Raw genomic sequence first — 9,551 nt, 5'->3', positions numbered from 1 at the left:
CACCTGGGTGGCCAGAGTGCTGCACTATAAAGCAAGGGACAGAGCCCAGAAACCATCCTGCTCCCAAGGAGCTAACATTCTTGCCAGAAAGAGCAGGGCAGGGCAGTCCCAAAGATCTCCAGCAAGCCTTGGCAGTCAGTCTACTCTCAAGGAGCAGCATCTGACGTCCAGCCAGCCAAGCTAATCCTTATCCTTGGCCACATCTTTACTGTTTTCTTTGACATAGGCTTTTTCATTCTTTACAATATGGCCAGATTGAGAGTTTGCCAAATTTTCAAGGTCTGTGTCCATTTTGGTTATAAATTCCATCTCCAATTCTCTCCTTACATTGTACTCTGAGCAATCCAGAGAAGCTATGCCATGCCCTCAACACTTTGCCTGACGTCTGCCAAAGAGCCTCCTCTCTGCGCAGGTGATTCTGAGAGGACAGAGGTTTGCTCTATAGCTTTTCTCTTCTGAGCCCTTCCAAGAATCTCCCTCAGGATCTATGTACAGTAATTTAGGGTTTTTCCAACATACATTTCAAAACTCTTCCAGCCTCTTCCCATCACCCAGGTCTAAAACCACGTCTACATTCTTAGATATGTTAACAACACACCACTTCTTAGTACCAAATTTTGTCTTAGTCTGTTTTGGCTGCTGTCAGAAGATATTTTAGACTAAATGTGTTACTATGGTTTCCGTCACTGCAACAAAATACCTGAGGTAATCACTTAACAAAAGAAGGTTTACTTTGGCTTCCAATGTTGGAGGTCTAGTCTATGACTGGTTTATCCTGTTGCTTTGGACCTGTGGTAAAGCATCACAGAAGGAGGGGGTGGTGAAGCAAAATTACTGAGACCTCCTGACTGAGAAGCAAAGAAAAAGCCAAAGGAGTCAGGAGCTACCTAACCCCTTCAAGGACACATTCCCCAATAACCTAAAGGCCTCCCATTTGACTCCACCTCTTAAAGGTTATGCCACCTCCCCAAATCACCAGCCTGGGAATCAAGCCTTTAATACATAGGCTTTGGGAGAACATTCAAGATCCAAACTATAGTCCCAGTTAATTTAGAAATAACAGAAATATATTGCTTAAAGTCATGGAGGGAGAGAATTCTACAATCAAGGTGGCATCAGATTCCATGTCTGGTGAGAGCTTGCTCTCTGATTCAAACATGGTGTCTTCTTGCTCTGCCCTCAGATGGTGGAAATGGAACATAGCTTTCTGGGGCTTTTTTTTTTTTCAATATAAGGGCATTAATCCCATGCATGAAAGCATGGGTCCCATCTCTTAACACTGTCCCCTTGGGGTAATATTTCAGTGAGTTCTGGGATATAAAAACACTCAGACTCCAGCACATGACTAGAGAGATGTGGAATGAAAAGGCATTTCTGGCCTTTCTGGCTGGAGGTGGGCTTTGTCACCAAACAGGAGAGCAGAGCTGCCAGAGAGAAAACCTGCCATCTGTCTGGGTTGGTTCAGTGTCACAAACACACTATCCATTATTTGCTGCTTTCAGTTATGTTTTCAGAGGTGTTAGAGTTCAGGAGTGGCTGTAGTTTCTGCATGCTGCTATTCACCTTCTTCTGCAGGGTTCCAACCAATAAAAACAATGAAGGCTTGCCTGTCAGATGAGGACAGTATCAATAATAGCAACAGCAGGAGCAGCTCTTCCTTTTAGTCAGTGCTCACTGTACAATATGATCATGACACTGGGGTATGAAAAAAGATGCACTTGATCCTCCCTCCCTTCCCCCTCCACCTCCTCTCCTTGCTGTTCCTTAAAGCATACTTTGGGAGACTAGTTCCTTCCTGGTTTCTTAGATAACACTTCAGGCAGGTGCTCTCAGCTTTTTCCTTCCCACAGGATTTAATGCTGAAAGGATGTAAATTCTCAAGTTGAAATGTGTCAGAAAACACATTTTCTAAGCTAAGAAAAGACTCCACATCCTTAAAAGCATTATTTGAGCTTCTATATCTATGCTTGATGCAGGCATCGCCTTTGGAATTTTCCACCACGAGAGTCAATGTTCTTTACCTGCTTTCAGCTCCCCTGAAGTCTCATCCTCACCATCCCTGCCAGATTAGGTAGTGGTCTTGTCATCTTTGTGTTCACATGTATATGGGCACACATGTGTGCATGCATGTGGAGGCCCAAGGTTCATATCAGGTATCTTTCTCAATTTCTCTCCATGTATATATTGAAGCAGGGTCTCTCACTGGAAACCAAATCTCACCAATCTAGCTAGCCAGCTTGCTCTGGGGATCCTGCACTGGGATAACAAGAGATCACCAAACCTACTTGGCATTACATGGGTGCTGGGGATCCAAACCCTGGTCCTCACACTAGGCAGGCAAGATGGCTCAGCAGGTAAAAGCAATTGCTGCCAGGTCTGAAAGCCAGAGTTTGATTCCCAGGATCCAACATGGTGGAATTCCTTGAAAGTTGTCCTCTGACCTCCGCCTCCATGAGTGTGCACATACACACATACTCACATATTTAGGGAAGTCACTGTGTATGTTATATTTTTCCAAATCTCTTTTATTGTAGCTTATTAGAAAACATCCATGTTGTTATACCTGCTCCCATAGTCAACCTGTTAAAATACCCCATCATGATCTCTCTGGAAAGTTCCACTGTGCATTCACAAGCAAGCATGAAAAAGGGGAAATAGCCTGTTATTATTATGAAAATTGCTTTGGTCTTGGGACCCAGACCACACTTCAAGAACCAATGTCCCTAAGAAGCCCAAGCACATGTGTAAGATGTCTTTTGTAGTGCTGTGTGTCTTAATGAGAAAGTGGAAGCAACATACCTGACCATCAGCCAGGGACTCAGTCCCATGGGACCACACTGCTGTGCTCTGAGCATCACTTTGTTAGCACAGGGTGCTCAGCAAGTTTTTGTGGGTGGAGGAAAGGGGGAAAGGCAGTAAGAGCAAATTTGAAACTTGCCATTTTAACTTAACTCTATTTTATGAGCATCTCTCCACAATATAGACCTTTAGTTCACAAAGTAGAGAATAACAAAGGCCGTGAGATCTTTGCATAACTAAAGAGCTCTGTGTGTATACCTGTGTCTATGCACACATGTATATGTGATGTATGTACATGCACTTGCTCTGGGTGTGTGTGTGTGTGTGCCGGATACTGATGTCAGGTGTCTTCTTCTGTTGGGCTCCACCTTATTTTTTTGAGACGGGCTTTCACTGACCTGGGGCTTGCTGATTCAGCTAGATTGCCTGGCCACTGAGTCCTTAGAATCCATCCTGTCCCTACACTCCACTGATAGGGTTGCAGATAGGCACCACTGTGCCCAGCTTTTTACATAGACAGTGGGGATCTGAACTCAGTTCCTCATGCTTATACAGCAAGTACTTTACCCATTGAACCATCTTCCTAGTCCCTTTCTTTTTCAGAGACAGGGTCTTGCTAGTTCAAGCTAATCTGGAATTCATTCTGTAGCCCCAGGCTGATCTTGAATTTGCAATTTTCTTGCCTCAACCTCTTAAGCACTGGATTTTTTTTAATTGTCTAAAAATAAAGGTATATTTAAGATGTCTTGACCTGAAGCTACAGTTTAGAACCACCACAGGTTGCAAACACTGCCAACTAGAGGCGAATTAAGATATCAACACATTATGAGCAAAATGGCTTTTACTGTTTAAAAAATTGTATATATATTTTTCATCCATATTTGTGTGAGGAATATTCTATCACCGTGACTGTAAATTGAACCATTCACTACTACCTAAATGCCTTTCTAGAAATTAGATGGTCAGTTCAGACCTCTTTGTTAGCACTGTAACAAGCATACAGATCAGAGAACTGCCTTAAGGTAATTTAGGCAAAAATATGTTTTAAAAAAGAACAAAAGCCTTGGTTAGGACAAGTTAATAGATTATTTTCTTTTCTTATTTTTGCTTGTCTGATTTGCATGGTGAGAGGTTTGTGTCTTTAAATCCCATGGGGGCAGGGGAGGGACAATCTGCAGAGCACTCCACTTGATAAATGTTTGCTGCTGAGGATGAGGGGAAAAAAACATTCACTACCTTTTTCCTCACAGCCTCACTGTCTGCTGACTTTTATATCCTCAATGCCTAGCACATAGGAATATTACAGAAGGAAGAGTGAGAGAAAGGAGAAAGAGAAGGAAAATGAAGTGTACTCAAAAAAGGTAGACAGCCATTGGCTGTGGTGGCACACACCTTTAATCCCAACACTGGGGAGGCAGAGACAGGTGGATCTCTGTGAAATTGAGACCAGCCTGGTCTACATATTGAGTTCCAGGTCAGCTGGGGCTACAAGGAGACCCTGTCCAAAAAAATAAATAAGGCAGAAAGCTGTCATCTTCAGATTGCCTTTTATCTCCAGGAGTATATAACAATACTATGACAGAAGCTGGGGATAGAGCTCAGTGGACGAGCACTGAGAGTACCACACACAGAAAAATATATAATTAGCACTATTGTGGAATTAAAGCTACTGCAAGCAAAGGCAACCTAAAGCTAGTGTCCTAATAAGGGATTCAAGTCTGAGAGGCTTCCTCTACCACGAGCAGGACAGCTCTGCTCTGAGGGCGACTACTGGAGGGGCCTTCACTTTTCAAATATTCGTTATCCAAGTCTTCACAGTTAAGGATTTGGGTAGAGGAAAGTCAACAAGACATGATCATCAGCTTACACTTAAAAATTAGTCCCTCAGGCCAGGTGTGGTGGTGTAGGCTTTAATCAAGGCAGAGGCATGCAGATCTCAGTGAGTTCAAAACCAGTCTAAGCTACTCTAGTGAGTTCCAGGCCAGCCAGAGTTACATGGTAAGACCTTGTCTCAAAAATAAAATGAGGCTGGAGAGATGGTTCAGTGGTTAAGAGCACTGGCTGCTCTTGCAGAGGACCCAGGTTTGATTCCCAGCATCCACATGGCAGCTAACAACCGTCCATAACTCCAGTATTCAGGGACTACAACACCCTCTTCTAATTTCTATGGCCATTGCATGACACACAAAAATGCACTTACAAATATGCAGGTAATACACGCACGCATACACATAAAATAATAAAATATCAGTTATGGTGGGGCGTGGTGGCACACCCCTTTAATTCCAGCACTCAGGAGGCAGAGGCAGGCAGATCTCTGTGAGTTCAAGGCCAGCCTGGTCTCCATAGCAAATCCAGGCCAGCTGGGGCTACAGGGAGACCCTGTCTTAAAAAGACCAAAAAAAAAAAATTAGGTATGTAGGCATGTAGGTAAGTGCACCCATGTCATGCAATGCTTGCAGGGGGGACAGAAGAGGCTGTCAGATCCCCTGGAACTGGAGTTATGGACAGTTGTTAGCGGCCATGTGGGTGCTGGGATTCAAAGCCGGGTCTTCTGTAAGAACACCCAGTGTTCTTAATCGCTGAGCCATCTCTCCAGTCCTAAATAAAATATTTTTTAAATAAAATAAAAAGTAAAATCCTGGGCCAGTGAGATGGCTCAGTAGGTAAAAGCACCTGACCGCCTGAGTTTGACTCCTGGCACCCAGTGCAAAGGACAGAACCAATACCTGAAAAGTTGTACACACACACACACACACACACACACACACACACACACGCACGCAAATGCCATGCACATAATTATAATAATTTTTTTGAGACAGGGTCCTGGAACTCAATGTATAGACCAGACTGGACTCAGTCTCATAGAGATCCACCCACCTGCTTCCCAGGTGCTGGGACTAAAGGCGTGCACCACCACATCTGGCATAAATTGTTTTAATTAATTTCCTTACAAACTGCACTTACTATTCATATCCATCTCCACCTATCTAGTTACTACTCCTAAGTAAAGTAAACATCCTATTAAAAAAAAGTAAAATTGCAAAGCGCAAATTTTTAAAAATATTTTCTTTATTATTTTTATGTGTACGAGTGTATTGCCTCCATGTGTGTGAATGCACCTGTGTCGTGCAATGCCACGGAAGTCAGAAGAGGGCTTTAGATTCCCCTGGAACTGGAGTTAAGGATGGTTCGTAGCCGCCATGTGGGTACTGGGAATCGAACCTGGGTCCTCTGCAAAAGCAATCAGTGCTCTTAACTGCTAAACCATCTCTCCAGCCCCAAAAATATTTCAATAAAGGGGTTTCCCAAAGTGATACAGGAACTTATGGAATGAAAGCAAAGCCATAGACAAATAAGAATATGTCACCATGAGGCAGAAGCGTGTGATCCCATACCGGTACTCCCAGCTTTATGGAGGCTTAGGCAGGAGAATCATGAGTTCAAGGCAAGCCTGGGCAATTTAGTGAGCTCCTGCCTCAAACAAAATAAGACAAAACAAAAAATGATGTGCATTAGGAGTTGGGAGATGGCTTGATCAGTAAAGTGCTTGCTATGCTCATCTGAGGACCTAGGTTCAGAACCCCAGCACCCTAGGGCTTACTGGCCTGCAACTCTATCCAAATAGGCAAGCTCCATATTCAATGAGAAATCCGGTCTCGGAAAATAAGGTGGAGTCCTTGAAGGTCATGGCTCAGCTAGTAAAGGTGCCTGCCGCCAAGCCTGATAACCTGAGTTTGAACCCTGAGACCCATATGGTAGAAGGAGAGAACAGACTCCTGTAAGTTGTCCTCTGACCTCCACACATGTGCCATGACACATGATCGCAGTTTCAAGAATTCCTTTCCTAGGGTGATGTAAACGACATCTACCCCCTTTTCAAAATTCCAATGATAAACCAAAGCGTGATTCCACTGAAGTTCATTCACCCCAGGGAACCAAAGAGTTTATTGGACTTACAGAGCATGAGTGAAGGATTACAGGCAGAAGTGTAGGTGGCCCCAAAGCAGCAGCACTGAGAAGTCTTCACCCAGCATGAATGGTAACGTCCCCATAGCCGCACAGATGAGGCTCCTCTTCACTTAACCTCCCCAAACCTATACACCCTAGCACCTCCAGAAATGCCAAGGCCGTGTACAATCAGGGCAGAAATGGATACACATGGCTGGGAGGAGCAGCTGGAATCTCAAGTGAGGGTACAATGACATTCCCTACACCCTCCTTCTATGATCGAATGTCAATAATAATCAGCAAGCTGGATCCCCAAGGTCTCTTGCAAGCAGACACAGCTGATTTAATGAAGATGGCAGCTGGTTTGCTCAGAGAATAGCGCTATACAACATATGCACGGGCACACTTATTTTACAAATAAGTTTTAAAAAGCGTATTAAAGGGGTTGGAGAGATGGCTCAGCAATTAGGAGCACTGGCTGCTCTTGCAGAGGACCTGAGTTTGATTCCCAGCACCCACATGGTAGCTAACAACTATCTGTAACTCCACTCTCAGGGGACCCAACACCCTCCTCTTACCTCCAAGAGCATTTGCACCACACAGATACACTTACATACTTGCAGGCCAATACACTCACACACATAAAATAAAAATAAGTCAAATATTTTTAAATAAAATATTTTAAAATGTAATAAAAAAGATTTAAAGACAAAGTGGAGAGATCTGCCTGCCTTTGCCTCCTGAGTGCCAGAATTAAAGGCATGTGCTGATTTTCTCACCTTTTAAATGTTCTTTACATTTATTTATTTATTTATTTATTTATTTATTTACTTGTGTGAGTGTGTGCACAAGTGCTTGAGTGCAGAGGAGATCAGAGGGCAACTTACTGGAGTCAGTTCTCTCCTTCCACTATGTAGGATCCAGGGGTGAACTCAGGTTGTCAGACTTGACAGCAAGCACATTTACCCTCTGAGCCCTCTCACTGGCCCCCTTGAACTTATACTTTTTTAAACATTATGTTTTCCTTGTTTGACAGGGTAAGGCAAACAAAAGGTAATGAATAAGGAGAAAAGGAATTAAAAAGAGAGAAGAAAATGTAAAATTACTTAAAGGATTGCTCATTCTGAATCCTCCAGGCCCAAAGCAGGGTCCTAGGTCGGACTAAGAGGACTCAAGATCTCAGCCACATGTAGGTCTCAGCTAAGAAGGTAGCTCCTATGGAAAGTTTCTCTCCAGACAATATTTGCTAACTACACATCTGACAGAAGATAAATGCCTAGAATATACAAAGAACTCAGAAAACTAAATAACAATCAAAACACTCAGTCCAATAGGTGTGGTGGTGCACGCCTTTGGTCTCGGCACTTGGGAGGCAGAGGCAGGTGGATCTCTGTATATTCGAGGCCAAGGCCAACATGGTCTACATAGTATATAATATAGTGAGTTCCAGGCCAGCCAGAGCTATTTAGTCAGACTTGTCTCTAAAAACAAACAAACAGCCAGGCGTGGTGGCACACGCCTTTGATCCCAGCACTTGGGAGGCAGAGGCAGGTGGATCTCTGTGAGTTCAAGGCCAACCTGGTCTACATAGTGAGTTCCAGGACAGCTGGGGCTACAGGGAGACCCTGTATCAAAAAGATAAAAAAACTCTATTGATAAATAGGCTAATGGAATTAAACAAACAGTTCTCAAAAGATGTCAGCCACTTAAGCACTAGCTGCTCTTGCAGAGGACTGGGGTCCAGTTCCCAGCATCTACATGGGAGCTAACAATGTCAGTAACTCTAGTTCCAGGGGATCCTACCCCTCTTCTGATTTCTTCAGGCATTGCATGACATGGGTACACTTACAAACATGCACCCAAAATACCCATACACATAAAATAAAAATAATTTTTAAAAGACAAAAATGGCCAATAAACATGAAAAAAATGTTCATCTTCACTAATCAGAGAAAAGCAAATCAGAACTACATTGAGATTCCATCCAGCCCAGTCTCAAAAGTAGTCATTAAGAAAATAACAAAAGCAGACAGGGATGTAAAGAAAAGAGAACCCTCATACACTGCTGATCCAGCCACTGCAGAAGTCAGGAAAGGTTCCTCGGAAGACTAGAAGTATATCTGCTATAGGACTTGGCTACGGCACTCTGAGTACTTACTCAAAGGATCTAAGTCAACATATTACAGGGATACCTGCACCTCGATGTTTATTGCAGCACTACTGATAATAGTTTACTTATTAAATCAACCTAGGTGTCCAGGAAGAGGAATATATGTTATATATAATAGATTATATAATGCAATTTTTATTCAGTCATAAAAAAACACAACTACATTTTTGTAGGAAATTGGGTGCAACTGGACGCTATCATCTTAAATTCAGTTAGTCTCAGAAAGACAAATATCACGTATTTTTTATGGCACCTAGGTTTTATACAGATACATAAAATCATATATATGATATATATCAAATATATATATAATGTCATGGAAGTAGAAGAGAAACTGTGTAAAGGAACAACCGTACGAAGTACATTATACCCTTGTATGAAATGTCGTTATCAAGCCCTGTACCGCGTACAATGAATACAGTTTTTTTTTTAAGGAGAGGAAGGTGCCCCAGGCCGGGTGACGCTAGGGGGCAGCCACAGACCGTCCAGCTCCCGGCAGCCACACCCCCATCCCGCCCAGCAACCACTGTGCTAGGACACCCTCCGGTGGGTGGGGGGCGGCTGAGGGCGCTCGCACTGATTGGCTGCGCCATCGTGGGGCGCGGAGACACACGCACCTCCCCCGGCT

The sequence above is a fragment of the Nannospalax galili genome, unplaced genomic scaffold (assembly GCF_000622305.1).
Source record: "Nannospalax galili isolate Female #2095 unplaced genomic scaffold, S.galili_v1.0 scaffold146, whole genome shotgun sequence".
NCBI lineage: Eukaryota > Metazoa > Chordata > Mammalia > Rodentia > Spalacidae > Nannospalax > Nannospalax galili.
The sequence above is the reverse complement of the archived record's forward strand: the minus strand, read 5'-3'. Positions refer to the sequence as shown.